This window comes from Papaver somniferum, chromosome 5 (assembly GCF_003573695.1).
Source record: "Papaver somniferum cultivar HN1 chromosome 5, ASM357369v1, whole genome shotgun sequence".
NCBI lineage: Eukaryota > Viridiplantae > Streptophyta > Magnoliopsida > Ranunculales > Papaveraceae > Papaver > Papaver somniferum.
The window spans coordinates 143,367,145-143,382,417 of NC_039362.1; positions in this window are offsets into that span (position 1 = coordinate 143,367,145).

The following is a 15,273-nucleotide window of genomic DNA, read 5'->3' on the forward strand; positions in this document are numbered from 1 at the left end:
ATGAATTTCATTTGTTAACGACGGTTGGGCATTCGAAGCTGGTCTTATGCTGCCGTTGTACAAATCAGGTGATTCCTTCTACTATGACGTGCTCGCTAGTCGTGAGGGTTCTTCCACCAATAGTCAGCGTTCCGTATCCCAACTATCGGGGAATTATCTCCGCGCCCTGAAGGAATGCTATCTGCGGAGTAAGGGGGAAACGTCGATGACTTGTTACGTCCCCAATCCCATGGAGAAGGAATGGTATACTCCTGAGAATTTCAATAACTCCTTCGGTGATTACGTCAATAGTAGGAATCGCAAGCCGTGGAGTGTCAGCCTTCGGAATCTCCCTGCTCCTCGAGGCGAGATTCGTCTGTTAAATGAGGTCAGCGATGCCAAGCTGAAGTATGTTCCTGGCACGGAGGCGTCCAGTCGTCGGAAACTCTTCCCCGCGCGAGAGAGATCAAGCGCGATCATGACTACGAGTGGCACGCCACCGTTATCGAGATAGTTGGTCCGTGGGCTTACGGTTGGATTCCTGGTCCCCGCGGTTGGCGGCCTACCGAGAATAGTAAGCCGCGCGAATCTCCTCCTGTTCGCTATGGAGATTTCTGCCCCTGGCGTCTGAACTTTGCGGGCATGAATTTTCCTTATGCCCTGGACGTCGTAGAGGGAGACGAGGAGGATGGTTCCGGTGCTATACTCCCACCGAAGAATACTCAGCTGCTCAGGTACGCAGATTCTAGCTGCGCTTCTTTTTTAGAACTTCCATCAGACGGGAAAAATAATTCTTTTTGTGGTGTTGGTTTCAGGTATTGAAGAAGAAAAAGATTAGGCCGAAGCAGTCTTCTACGGTGATGGGCGAGGTTGAGGCCCAAGAAGAAGTTACTAGTCCAGTGAACGAAGAGTTTGCTGAGGACGAGATTACAGATGGGGAGGAACGTACTGGTACCTCCCCTATCAATGTCGAAGAAGAGGTCTTCGCTGGTCACGCTGGTGATGAAGGAAGGAACAAAGTGTGGTGGCTGATGACGTTGTCATCGGGGATGTTTCCGTCCCTGCTGGTGATGTCGCGGATACCCTTCCCACTTCTCAAGAATTTTCTTTTGATCGGATGTATTCCACGGGGGAGTTCTTTGACGAAGCCCTCGATTTTCCCGAGGACTTCTCTTTACTTTCCCCCAATGATGATTGGGATGTTCTTGGTGGTGATGGTAATGGGGATGCTACTGTAGAAGATGTTGGTGCGGAGGAGCCTGCTGTGCATGTAGGCGCGGAGGAGCATGCCAACATTCGTGCTGAGGGGGTCGTCAGAGAAGGAAAATCTGTCGTTGACGCGCCTGCCGATAGTCTTCCCCAGTCGCCGACGTCTGAGGGTGAGGACGCCATCATGGATTGGTTTAAGGAAAAGAATCTTCTGTTTGTCTCTCATCCCGCTCCTGTTGTTGCTGGGGAAAAGGAATCAACCGCGTATACCCGTCGCATGATGGAGATGTCTTCAAGGCGCAGGTGTCTGAAGCCTGGGGAAAAAGGTTGACTGTTCCCGAAGCTACCCTCGTGCCGGAGCCTCCTACTTCCGTTGCCGATATGATGGCCATCGCCGACGGGTATCAATATGGCTTTCCGCAGCAGCGTGTGCTGGAGGTAAATTTTCGTACATACTTCTACGTGACGATCAGACGCTTCGGTGAAATAATGTTTTGTCATCTTGATGTGTAGATGATGAGGAGCGAGCATTGTAACCACGTGCTGTATCAGTTCTTCAAAGCGAAATCTCTGAAGCTCGAGGCTAAGCTTCGTCACCGAGAAAAGGAATTATCTGCGGCTGAGGTGGAAATAGAAGAGCTGAAGAAAAGCCTTAAGGAGAAAGAAAAGCTGGGTGAAGCAGAGGCTGATCTTCGTTCAGAACTTGTTGCAGTGCGCGCTGAGTTAGAGCAAACTCGTAGCCAAGTTTCCACTTTCACAGGTTTGGTTCTTTTCCCTCGCCGTATGTCGTCATTCTTTTATCTCTTAGTTGTTCTGTCTGAGTCTCCCCACCCTATCTCCAGTGGGTGGCGTCCCCGAGCTGATATGGCTTCGAAACGAAAGAGTCGGCAAAAATCTCGTATTAGAGATTTGGTTGAGAAAATTAAGAGTGAAGCTAAGAAATGGGATGCTCGGGCTGAGGTATGGCGCGCGCGGCATGTTCAGATGGTCGACATGCAAAATCTGTACAACCATGATCGTGCTTTATTTAATGGCACACTGCTGTGGACCCGTGATAATCTGCGGGAAGCCCGTGAGCGTACTTCCTTGTTGGAATCTAGGATTCAGCTGTTGGAAGAAGAATTACAGACGGCTCGATCCATTCCTCTTTCAGGGGTCCAGGATAATATGCTCTGTCTTGCCAGAGAAAGAGATGATGCTCGTGCTGAAGTCTACGCTCTCAGCAATGCTCTTTCCGCGTCTCGTGCCGACGTAGCTCGTCATGCTGAGTCTGAGAGGAATCTTGAAGTGTGCATGTACAGACTCAGCAAAGGGGTCTCAGAGATAAATAAAGAGGTCGACCACCTTCGTCATATGGACTCGATGAAGCAGGTAGAATTAGATGCCTGTCAATTTACTCTCACCAACCTTCAACTAGACTATAAGAAATTATCCGCGGAATATGATCATCTTGATGAAGCGCGAGATGCGGTTGTTAATGAGTATGAAGAGGCTTCGGCTTGTGTCGAAGGTATAATCCCATTTCATCGAGTGTGACCTTGTTTTTTTCTACGCTAACTCCGTGGTGTTGTCTTTTTCAGAGCTCGAGGGACGCCTTCGCGTCACAAATGAAAAACTTGAAAAGGCTCAATCTTCCTTAGCGCAGCAGGAAGAACAGACCAATCACTTCAAGAATTTAGCAGCAACCCGCGAGGAGGCCGTTGGTGCTGCTTCTAGAGAAGTGAATCGGCTATCTTCGTTATTATCCCAAGCCCAACAGCGGACAACAGTTATTAAACAAGGCTCGTTGTCAATTGGCTGAGGAGACGAACAAGATGCTGGAGAGGATAGAACTTGGCCTAAGGAATGAACATGGTCTCGTGAAGAACTATCCTCGTCGTCCCGTTCCTTCTGCCTTGCCCAGCTCCTCGGGCCCCTCTTCTGGTGGGAGCGTCCCATCAAGTCTTCGGAATAATCCTGCCGATGGGGCCGCCACTAGGTAGAGATCGCAGCGTTTGTAGGATCCGCGGCATCATTATACTTTTTGTAATCATGTAACAAGGATATTTTTTGCTGATGATCCTGTAAAAGGAATATTTTTTGATTGTGTATCCTTGACTTTGGCCTTTCACTTCTTGTAATCACCCTTTATGAAATGAATCCTCTTCTTGATATACCTACAATGTTGTTTTGTTTTTATTTTAAGTATTTGAAAAATCAAAACAAAAGTTTTTAAGTGTTTTTGAGTGCGATACTGAAGGAAGGTACCTTCGTGATCGTCTTGAGACCTGTCACCCCGCGGCGTGAATCCTGGGCCAGAGGATTCCCAGACGGTGGGGGCCGGGGCAACGTTCTAGGATATGGGATTAAAATATTTACGCACCCATTCCGTCGACCCGTTGCCTTAAGATTGGTTGGGTATCTCTTTCTGCTGGGTGCCTTCCCCCTGGTCCTACACTTATGGACACTGATGGGGGAGCCCTGAGAGATTGTAGATTAACTACTTTCCCCAATATTGTAGGTAGATTCCACTGACTTGATAATTTGAAAGCTTGTTTGATTGATAAGTTGAGGTCTGCAATTCCTCTTCCAGAGATAGAAACATGTGGAGCGGTCAGGCTCCCTTCTTCTTCTGGTACACTCCAAGCAGATTCAAATCTGCGTTGCTTCTATGGGAAGTATGGTTTGAGCCATTTAGCATTCCAAGGATGCCGGAGGACCTCGCCTTTTAGATTACGAAGGTAGTAGGAACCGTTACCCGCAATGTCGTGGATCATAAAAGGTCCTCCCCATGTAGGTGCTAACTTTCCCCATTTCTTTTCTTGCTGATACCGTGGGATTGTTCTCAACACATACTGTCCCTCTACAAAATTCCGTAGCTTTACCTTTTTGTTGTACTCCCTTGCTAGTCTTCGTTGATAATTTTCCATCTTTTGCAATGCTACTTCCCTTCTTCCTTCCAAGTCGTCCAACCTTTCTAACATCATATCTGTTGTGAGGTTTTTCTCCCAAGCTTCGGTCTTCGTGGTTGGCATGAGGATTTCCGTAGGTATGACTGCTTCAGCTCCATAAGTTAGAAGAAACGGGGATTCCCCGGTAGCGGATCTTCGTGTTGTCCTGTATGCCCATAAGACATTGTGCAGTTGTTCGCACCATCTTCCCTTATGCTCGTCTAATTGTTTTTTGAGTATAAGGGCGAGGGTCTTGTTGGTAGCTTCCGCTTGTCCGTTGCTTTGAGGGTATAAGGGGGTGGACTTGTTCTTTCTTATTTTGAAAGTGTCGAAGAGCATGTCTATATTTTTCCCTGTAATTGCTTGCCGTTATCAGATACAATTTCAGCAGGTATACCAAATCTGCAAATGATGTTCTGGAATATGAAAGTGAACACATCCGCGTCTCTGATCCTGGCCAAGGCCTTAGCCTCCACCCATTTACTGAAGTAGTCCGTGGCTACTATCAAAAATCGTCTCTTCCCTGATCCTTCGATGAAAGGCCCGACGATGTCTACGCCCCATTTTGCAAATGGCCACGGGCTATCGACAGAGTTTAACATTGTTGCCGGCGCGTGGATTTTTTTCGCGAAGCGCTGACATTCTTCACATCGTCGGGACATCCTCGCGCATCTTGTATCATGTCGGCCAGTAATATCCTTGCGTTTTTGCTTGTCAGCTAGTGATCTCATGCCGCTATGATTCCCCGCGTCACCATAATGGATATCATTTAGAATTCGATGCCCCTCTTTCCGGGACAAGCAGCGTAGTAATGGTCCAAGGAAGGATTTCTATACAGGACCCCCTCCCGAAGATCATATCTTCCCACTTTGGAGAGCATCTTCCTAGCTTGTTTCCGATCCGCAGGTAAGCTTCCTTTTTCGAGAAAGGCATGTATTGTCACCCTCCAGTCATCTTCGTTGCTGAAGTCTTCGTCTTGATTTGCTCTTGACAGGATGTCTCTTCATCAAAGTCATTATGGATGTCTTCTCCTACCTGGTCTTCGATATTTTCTTCCATCACATCTTGATTGGTAGCGAAGGAGAATTGAGATGCAATCGAAGGCTCGTATACCCTTGCTATTTTAATACCTTCGGCATTTTTATCCCTCAGCATGGATGATATATATGCTAGGGCATCCGCGTGCCTGAGGTCCCTTCTGCATAAGTGCCGGAACTTAATGTTCGGGATTTGTGATGCCAATGTTTGGACCAAGGCCATGTAAGCTGAAAGGGTGTCATCGTACACATTATACTCGAGCCCTATTTGCCGTATGACAAGCTGCGAATCACTTGTCAGCCTTACATCGGTTACCCCCATCTCTATTATTATACGTAGGGCATGTACGACAGCTTCGTATTCAACAATGTTGTTGGTATGCTCTTTGAATTCCAATCTAAGTGCCTGTATAATCCTTTCTCCAGTTGGGGTGATAATGACAATACCTATTCCTGCTCCTTCCTTATTTTTAGATCCGTCGACAAAGACTTCCCATTGTCTATGACTCGCAGGTTCGAGGATATCCATTGGATCCTTGATTTCTTCCTCGGCTTCTGGTATTCCCTTAATCTCTTCGTCGTTGTCTAGGGGGAGGTCTGCTAAGAAATCTGCCAGACTTGGGACTTCTGAGAATGTTGAATTTCATGAATGATGTTGAATTGGTCCAGATGGGTGTTCCATTTGGCTATTCGGCCCACTTTTCCCGTGCTTTTGAGGACTGCTTCCAATGGTGCTTTGCATGGTACCCTGACGAGGTGAGTTAGGAAGTAGGTTCTCAGTTTTTGGGTAGCCCATACCAGTGCGAGGATGAGTTGTTCAATCTTAGTATAATTTCTTTCCGCGGAATTGAGTGTCTTGCTGACGTAATAGATAGGCTGTTCTACCTTTGTATTGGTTTTGACTAATACCGCGCTGACTGCGTCCTCCGTTGCTGCTATGTACAGTGCCAAAACTTCATCAGGGTCTGGCTTCTGCAGGATCGGGATTGAAGCTAGATGTTCTTTGATTTTTTGGAATGCTTCCTCGCATTCGCGGTCCATTCGAACCTGCTCCCTTTTTTAAGAATATTGAAGAAATGTTTGCATTTGTCCGAAGACCGTGCAATAAATCTGCCCAACGCTGCTATGGACCCATTGAGCTTCTGCACTTCCTTCAGATTCTTTGGGACGGCATCTCTACTATGGCTTGAATCTTAGCTGGGTCTACCTCGATGCCCCTTTTCGTCACCAGATACCCGAGGAACTTCCCCGAGGTGACACCGAAAGTACATTTCTCCGGATTCACTTTCATGTGATGCTGTCTCATTGCTTCGAAGATATTCCTCAGGTCCTGGTGGTGATTTTTACGCAGCTTGCTTTTGACGAGCATGTCGTCCACGTAGACTTCTAGGGTTCCTCCAATCCATGGCTTGAAGATAGCATCGACCATCCTTTGGTATGTTGCCCCTGCGTTTCGGAGCCCGAAAGGCATTCTGGTATAGCAATAAAGGCCATGTGGGGTATAGAACGCTGTGTGTGGCTGATCTTCTTCTGCCAGGGCTACTTGGTTGTAACCAGAATATCCGTCCATGAATGACAGCTCTTCGTACCTTCAACTGCTTCAACCAGTTGATCTATGCTCGGCAGGGGATAGCTGTCCTTTGGACATGCCTTGTTGAGATTAGTAAAGTCGATGCATATTCTAACCCTCTCCCTCCATTTTCTTAGGAACAATGACCATGTTGGAGATCCAGGTAGGGTACTTGACTTCCTTGATAAATCCTGCATCTAGTAGCTTCCGAAGTTCTGTTTCTACTACGCCTCATGATATTCTGGAGCCACTTTTCGTATTTTCTGCCTGAACGGGGGCGTGCCCGGTTTGATGCGTAGTTCATGTTGGATTACTTTTGGGTCAATCCCCGGCATATCTCCTAACTTCCAGGCGAACACATCCGCATATTCCTTAAGTAATTTGGTTAAGGAATGTTCTCTTCCTTCGTCCATGATGGTCCCATTTTGACCATCTTCGGGTCTTCTTCCGTTCCTATGTTGATTTCCTTTACGGGTTCTACTGGTGTGAACACAGGCTTCGGGTTTCCGAGGACTGGGGCGCTCTTTAATTGCTATTTAGCGTGTTTCTGCTCTTCGCTGGTTGTTGAGGTACTTGTTTCCGAGCCTTGGACATTACCATCTTTCGTCAAGCCTTTTCCTGTAGTTTCCTTAAGGAAGGTCTACGGCTTTCTCTTTCGCGGTTTCTTGATTTCTTACTCTTCGGATTTTTCGCTGCTCTTCTTGCTCATTGTTGATATGATCCTGAGTGGCCTGGCATCTCGCGTAGCGATTCGATCTCCCTTGATCTCCATTATTCCCTCAGGTGTTGGAAATCTGAGGTATTGGTGGTATGTTGCCGCAACTCCTTTGAGCTTGTGTACCCATTGTCGTCCAATAATGGCGTTGTAGGGGGAAGGGGTGTCCACCACACTGAATCGGGTATCCAGTTTCATGGGCCCTGCGTTAACCTGTAACACGATGTCTCCCAAGGGCTTCGTGGCTGCTCCATTGAATCCGTAGATGGTGTGATAAGAGGTCATCAACTGTTCATCATGGAGCTTCATCCGTTTGAATGCATCATAGAATAGGACATTTACAGAGCTTCCCCCGTCTATGAGGATCTTTTTGAGGTTACATCCAGCTACTGGTAATGTTAGGACCAAGGGATCGTTATGGTCTTCCATATCTTCTTCGATATCCTCGGCATCGAAGATGATAGGAGATTCCATCCATTCTTCGTGTTCGTCCACCGCTATCCCATCGACCTTATATAACTCGCAGCGGTCTTCGAATTGCTTCCGTAACCTTTTTCCAATCTGCGCTGTGAGTGAGGGTCCTGTGGCTTCGGAACACGAGATGGTGTTGATTGTTCGGTTTCTTCCGGAAGTTGGACTGGTTTGGTTCGTTTGGATCTGTCCTCGGTAACCTCCTTTCGTATGTAATGTTTGAGCTCTCCCGCATCAATTAATTTTTGGATCATTATTTTAAGGTTCTTGCATTTTTCGGTCTGGTGTCCGTTGAAACAGTGATACTCACAGTAATCTTTAGACTTCTCGGATCTCGGGGTGCTTTCCCTTAGACCATGGCCACTCTAAGTTTTCCCTCCCTTTGATCTCTCGTAGGATACGAGCATAGCTAGCGTTGAGTTTCGTGTAAACTTGATCTTCGAATTTTCGGTCTCCTGTTCTTCGTTCATCCCTCCGTTCCTTCCTATCTTCGTGAGGTCTCTCATCTGAGCAACCCCTTTTGGCCCCATTGGTTTGTTCCGCTGAATTGGTGCGGTGAGACCTCTGCGGGTATGCCCTCGGGTTTTCCCGTTGAATTTCTTCAAGTCGAGCGTGCTTCTCGATAATTATTCGGAGATCTCCTTCTGTCTTGGGCACGCTCCCGTGAATTTCAACAAATAGGGGACTCATTCGGTCTAAGCCCCATTTGTAGCAGTTGATGCTTACCACTGGGTCCACGCTCCCTATGGCTTGGCAGATCTTATGCCATCTGTTTGTGTGCTCCCTCGTGGTTTCCTTGTAGCCAATTGCTAGTGAAAAGAGCTTATCCATCCCGGTGTTTACAGTCTTGTTGTACATGTATGTTCTTAAGAATTTCTCTGCGAGTTGGTCGTATGAGTGGATGGAGTTTGGTGGCAGATTATCAAACCATGATAATGCCGATCCCTTCAAGCTTGACGGGAAGTATCTACAGAGTACGGCGTCATTCTGACCCCATCTAGCTAAGACACGGTTGTAGTACCGAACATGTGCAGCAGGGTCGCTGGATCCATCATAGCATTCGAACGTCGGGACAGGGCATTTCAGTGGAATAAGGGTGTTGACCAAGCGATGCGTTAGGGGCGTGGAGTTAGCTTCTCTCATGACCTCTTATAACCTTCCCCCACCTTGTTTATTTTTTAATTGCCTGATCTCTGCCATCATCTCATCTCGTAGTTCCTCCATTGCGCGTTGGTGCTCTAAATTCTTCAGCTCATTACCGTCTGACTCTCCATCGTCATAATCCGGGTCGGATACGCTACGTCTCCTTGTCGCGTCTTCATTAGCCGCTAGGACGACTCTACAGTCTTGGTTTGGCTCTGGTGCTTTGGAGCTTGCTTCATCAAGTTGTTGGCTGGTCTTCGTGCTTAGAGCAATCCGCTCCTTTAAATCTTGATTTTCTCTGGCCAACAGAGCTACAGCTTCTGCGTAAACCTGCTGGTTCTTCCTCAGTTCCTCAAGCTCAGCCATTAGTCGGTGTGATTGGTTGGACCCCTGATTGAGAGTCCCAGCACGAGCCGCTACAGCCGTGGTGCCTCCCTCCTCCATGGTCTGTACTAAAGGTGGCAGGGGTTCAGCTTCGGTTGCTGGTGTTTCCAAATTGGAGTGAGCGCCCCTCTGCGGTGCCAGAGCCGCCGGTATGGTTTGATTCTGATTGTTTGTTAGCGGCATTCCAAAGGTTAGAAGGTGCGCGGGTTGGAATGTTCTGGATTCATCCACCCTTTCTCTTGGTTGATTAAGTTGACTCATGGCGAAGGTATTGCTAGCCTCCGCAGCCTTCGGGACTACCGCAGCCTCCCCGTACTTTATCGTTGCTGCTCTGAGAGCCGCCGCTGCAACTGAATTAGCGTTCATGGGTGAAGTGATTTCTGCAATATCTTTCCTTCGATTGGTCATTTTAGCTTTATCTCCTTTCTGCTTGCTTCGGGTGATGATCGGGGTTGTCCTGGGTGTTTCTTTTGACAAAGCTTTGGATTTTCCTGCTTCCTGCGTCTTTTCCATCACGTGCCCTTTTGTTGATAATGAAATCTCGCGTAAACTTGTCTTCTTTACTCACAACACGTTCTCTCTGCATAAGTTATTTCAAACAACAGAAACGGGAATATCCGCGTGAAGCGGGTTAGTTGGCGAAATACAATTTTTCAAGAGGGAATTAATACCCGCAGGCTATAAAATACGGGTTAGAGTTTTATTAAAGGAGATCCTTAGTATAAAAACTACGAAAATTGTAAATCCGATGGATTAGAACAATAACCCGCTTAGAACAATAACTCTTATCGAAGACCAAAGGTGGGTTTTTGAACATAATACAATTGACGAATGATCTATACGGTCCGAGCTGATAAAATCAGAGCAATCATATGCCAAATTAAAATGAAATCACAGGACAAGATAAATCTTTTACCGGGACGAAGTCCCTGTTTCTAGCGCCAAATTGTGAGCACACGAACCACGAGGGTGTCCGAACGCTCACAATCAATCATTAACATCTAAAGAGATTATGATGATGGTACCCTGGTGTTGATTCATTGGCTCAAAACCTTCGGGTTTATCATGGCCTCATCCAACAACTCCATGCGTGGCGTTTGTGCATGGGATATAAGTATTAAGGAAAACAAAACATATAAGCAAACATGTGCGGAGCTAAATGAATGTAAAGTGCTGAAATGTAAATAAGACCAAGGTTTACGTGGTTCAGCACTAAGGCCTACATCCACGGGGTTTGTTGTTTTACTATGTTCTTCACGGTTACACGAATAGTTGAATGACTTTTGGGGTTTACATGTTTCTCTCCTCTAAGGGATTAACTTACCCTTACTATTTCTCTCTCTCTCTCTCCTTCCCTTCCTGATATTTTCGACCCCCCTTCCTCTTGGTGGAGATTGGGTATTTATAAGGTTAGAACGTGAGACCCATCTCTGAAGACCGTTGGAACCTTATCTTCTTGTGTCCTTGCGTCCATCACGCGGAGGTCTGCGTTTCCCCCTTGATCCCGCAGAGGCATCCTCGCTCGTTCCACAGGTTGGTCGACACGTACACTGCTCAGAGTGTTTAATGTGGGTAGTTGAGGGGTCTGCTCGTGTCAGACAAGTGTCTTCTGCCCCTGTCAGTCCGTGTCAGCTAACTTTCTCTCCACCGTTGATCTTAGCTCCTCTTTTGTGGATGAGATAAAGTAACTCCTCGGGGTTTATTCGGTGTTTCGTGACACATCATGTTTTGATGTTTTGGCCTGCATGCTTTTCACGTACCTTTTTATATACACGTGTCTGATAGTGAGATATATGTGTATACACAAGTAATTCTGGTCAAAGTCATTCTTGGCGTACTGAATGTTAGACACAGAAAAGTCAACATTTTGTTCAAACGAAAGATACTGGAATAAGGTTGAGAATGATTAATTGACGGAAAAGAATGCACCGAAGATGCCGTGTGAGACCAGAACGGGGCCCACGTCTGCCCTTCACGGATCTAAATGCTAAGCATGCGATGCTGAGACCGTGCGATCTCCTTTGGGACAAAACGAAGTACAAAAACTTCGGTGTTCATATCATTAAGGTTTGTGTTCATGAAAATGCAGGGGAATCATGTTGGTCGTTGCCAGGCTTCTTTGATAATGTCACCCACAAGAAGCATTTCTCAGCCAGTATTTAAAACAACGAAAAAGATTTGGTTTTGGTATTTCAGTTGGATCTGTAGAAAGGAGGAGGGGAACACATAATCTAATCCATGGGTGTCACAAGTGTTAAATAGTTGCCTGTAGAAGCTAAAGCTCTGTCTAACATGCTCCAATGAAGTTGTTCGTTCTTTCTAACGACAACTCAAGTGATTAGATTAAAAAAGAAAAAATTACTTACGAGTCAGGAGGAATAACATTTCTTGCTCAAAGTAAGGATGACATACTAAACAGCACCTAGTTTCTTGTGGATCCGTTTTACTATTATTCTAGCAAGGTAGTGATATATTTTGGTGCTTATCACCTCACTTTTTTTCTAGGGTACAACATTACATATGGGAGATTCTTAATGTTTTTTGTTTGTTTTTTGTTTTGGACTTAGTGTAGCACAGAACAAGATATAGCAAACTAGGTATTTGGGTTGTGAAGATAATTTAAGTTTCGTCAGAAACTTAGTTAAAATCTGATTCAAGGATCAAGATTCTAAAGGTTGTAAAATTGATAATTGAATTGATAATAATATTGATAATAAGATGTCTCAAAAATAAGAAGGCAAAACCTTTAAATAGATTCAAAAGAACCGACTAAACATAAAAGAAAAGGAAATCTAAACAAATTAGGAAAGAAAAAGGACTTGCAAAGCAAGTAAACCAAACATTCGTACGGGATCAATCTAAACATAGTTGATACACGTTTCAGGGATCAACTGTCATAGTTGATACACGTTTCAGGGATCAACTGTCATAGTTGATACACGCTCCAAGGGGTCAATTTTCATAATTGATATAAAGAAAGATGTACTACATCAGTCCCCCCTTCTTGAAAAAAACTCGCCCTCAGGGTAACGATTAGAAAGAACTTCATTCTCTCCATGAAATGTAAAAATTTCCTGCACATTGAAGATATTAGAGATGCTCCAATTTGATGGAAGATCAATAACATATGCATTATCATTGTTTTTCTTCAAAATCTTGAATGGTCCATATTTCTTCATCTTGGTCTTGTTGTAAGTACCAGTGAGAAATCTTTCTTTTCTGAGATGAACCATAACCAATTCTCCTTCATCAAAAGTCTTAAGTCTTCTATGTTGATTTGCATCTTCCTTGTACATGTTATTAGAATATGCAAGTTTTGACTTTACTTGTTGATGTATGAGTGAAGCTTTCTCAACAAAGTTATCTGCCTTAGCATTTGATTTACGCAGCTTGGGAAGTACAACCAAATCCAAAATATGATTAGGAACCTTAGAATAAACAATCTCAAAAGGTGTCTTACCAGTGGATCGATTGACTGAAGTGTTATAAGCAAATTCAATATTTGGAAGGAGATTATCCCATTGTTTCTCTTTTCCTCCAATAACCTTGGCTCTAATCAGATTTCCTAAAGATTTATTGACCACTTCAGTTTGTCCATCTGTTTGAGGATGAGCAGTAGTGCTATATTGAAGTTTAGTTCCCAAATGCATCCATAAATATTTCCAAAAGTAACTTAAAAACTTAGTGTCTCGGTCAGAAGTAATTGTCTTGGGAATTCCATGCAAACGTATTACTTCCTTGAAAAACAAGTAAGCAACATTGGAGGCGTCTATTGTTTTCTTGCATGCTATGAAGTGAACCATTTTTGAGTAACGATCAACAACCACCATAATTGAATCATTCCTCCTGGCAGTACATGGTAATCCAAGCACAAAGTCCATGCTAATATCCAACCAAGGTGCATCAGGAATTGGAAGTGGAGTATACAATCCTGTATTTTGAATATTCCCTTTAGATTGCTGGCAAACCATGCATTTTTTTACGTACCTCTGAACATCTCTTTTAATTGAAGGCCAAAAATATCGTTCCTCAACCAAAGCAATGGTTTTATCACGTCCAAAATGTCTTCCCAGGCCACTTCTATGTAATTCTTGGATTAAATGAAGACGTAAAGAACATTGTGGAATACATAAACGATTTCCCTTAAAAAGAAAACCATCTTGAATTAGGAAATCATCAACATTGCCTGATGAAGAACCACACTTTTCACAGAGTTTCTGAAATTCTCTGTCTTCATTATATAGATCTTTCAAGAAATCAAAAGTTAAACTTCCATGTTTGAGAGTAACAAGAAGATGAGCTCTTCTACTCAAAGCATCTGCAACTTGATTAAGTTTTCTACTCTGATGTTAATGTGTAATGATTGATAGTAGATAACCACATATCATGCATTTTATTTACCTTTGCTGAAGTTTTCAAAAACTTAAGAGCTTGATTGTCAGTATTAACAACAAACTCATTGTGAATAAGATAAGGATGCAAGTTCTTAAGGTTTTGAACAAGAGAAATTAATTCTAACTCATAAGTAGACCACTTCTTCCTTGTATCAGAATTCTTTTCACTATAGTATGCAACATGATGTCCTTCTTGAGATAATACAACACCTATATGATAGACACATTTTTGTGTTCTAAGTTGTCCTCAATTTTCTGTATTGTTGGTACTCAATTTTGTACTTATTATGGTGTTTTCTGTGTTTGTAGGTATTTTTGAGAAATAAACATTTTTGGAAATATCGGCTCGAAAAGTTGATAAAAGGCCCTCCGGAGGACATTTTCTATTCGGACCCCCATTTTGGATAAGAGGCATCCAGTTGATAAGGGGCAAACTCTTTATTGTTCACAGTTCAGCTGCTAAAAGGACCCCTAGTGTGGATAAGGGGAACCCATCCTCTTCGTTTGAAAAGTGAAAAATTGGCGGGAAACAGTTCTTTTCACCTGCATAACTTCTGAGATTTTCTGGGAACGATTATGCACGAGATTCTCGTGAATCTTTTCGTTGGTATTGGTTGGATATGACCTGTTTCGGTCAAACAGGAATCGTAGACTAATTTGAATTGATAAAAATGGAGGAGGAAAACACGTGGAGGATAAGACAGGGGTGAAGATATCTCGGGTTTACTTCTCCGTGCTATTTTGGAGATGGCGTGTGTCTGAAGCTTCTATAACACCATCTAATACGTGTATTAGTTGATTTTGGAAAGTTTTAAACACAACAGACGCGTGAAGGATCAACAAAAGGAAACAATCCCGTGAAAATACATTTTATTCATTACGGAGATATTTGGAGTTATGGTGAGGATTTTTTGTGCCTGAGAAGTATAAAAAGGTTGTTGTGGTTCATAGAAGGGCTACAGAGAGTTTGGGAGATTACAGAGCATCAAAGAGTCGAGAAAATCAAGTTGCAGAAATCACCATTTCTGCTGCTGTGAAGAACACGAAGAACTTTAGACGCACAGAGACAGTCGTTTATCAACAGTGACAACGACATAGGGGTAAGGGTCGTATGCTACAACATCAATGACAGTTTACATATATCGTTCTCTATAACAATTCGGTTTGTAACACTTATAACTGTTACAAACCCAGTTTTTAATAGTTTTTCTCCATTTCATCTTTGTAAACACCCTTTGAGCAATAAAAATGAATTTTGAGTGTGTTTCCAACATGATGATGAGCTAATTCTCCCACAACCAAGGATATGAGGAAGCTATTCACGCATGAATAATTGGTAACTATTTTATTCTCTCTAATTTATAATTTATAATTCACTCCATCACTGCTTTGCAGAGTTTTAAATTGTTTGCATGATTTTCTTAATTACTTATGATTCAAT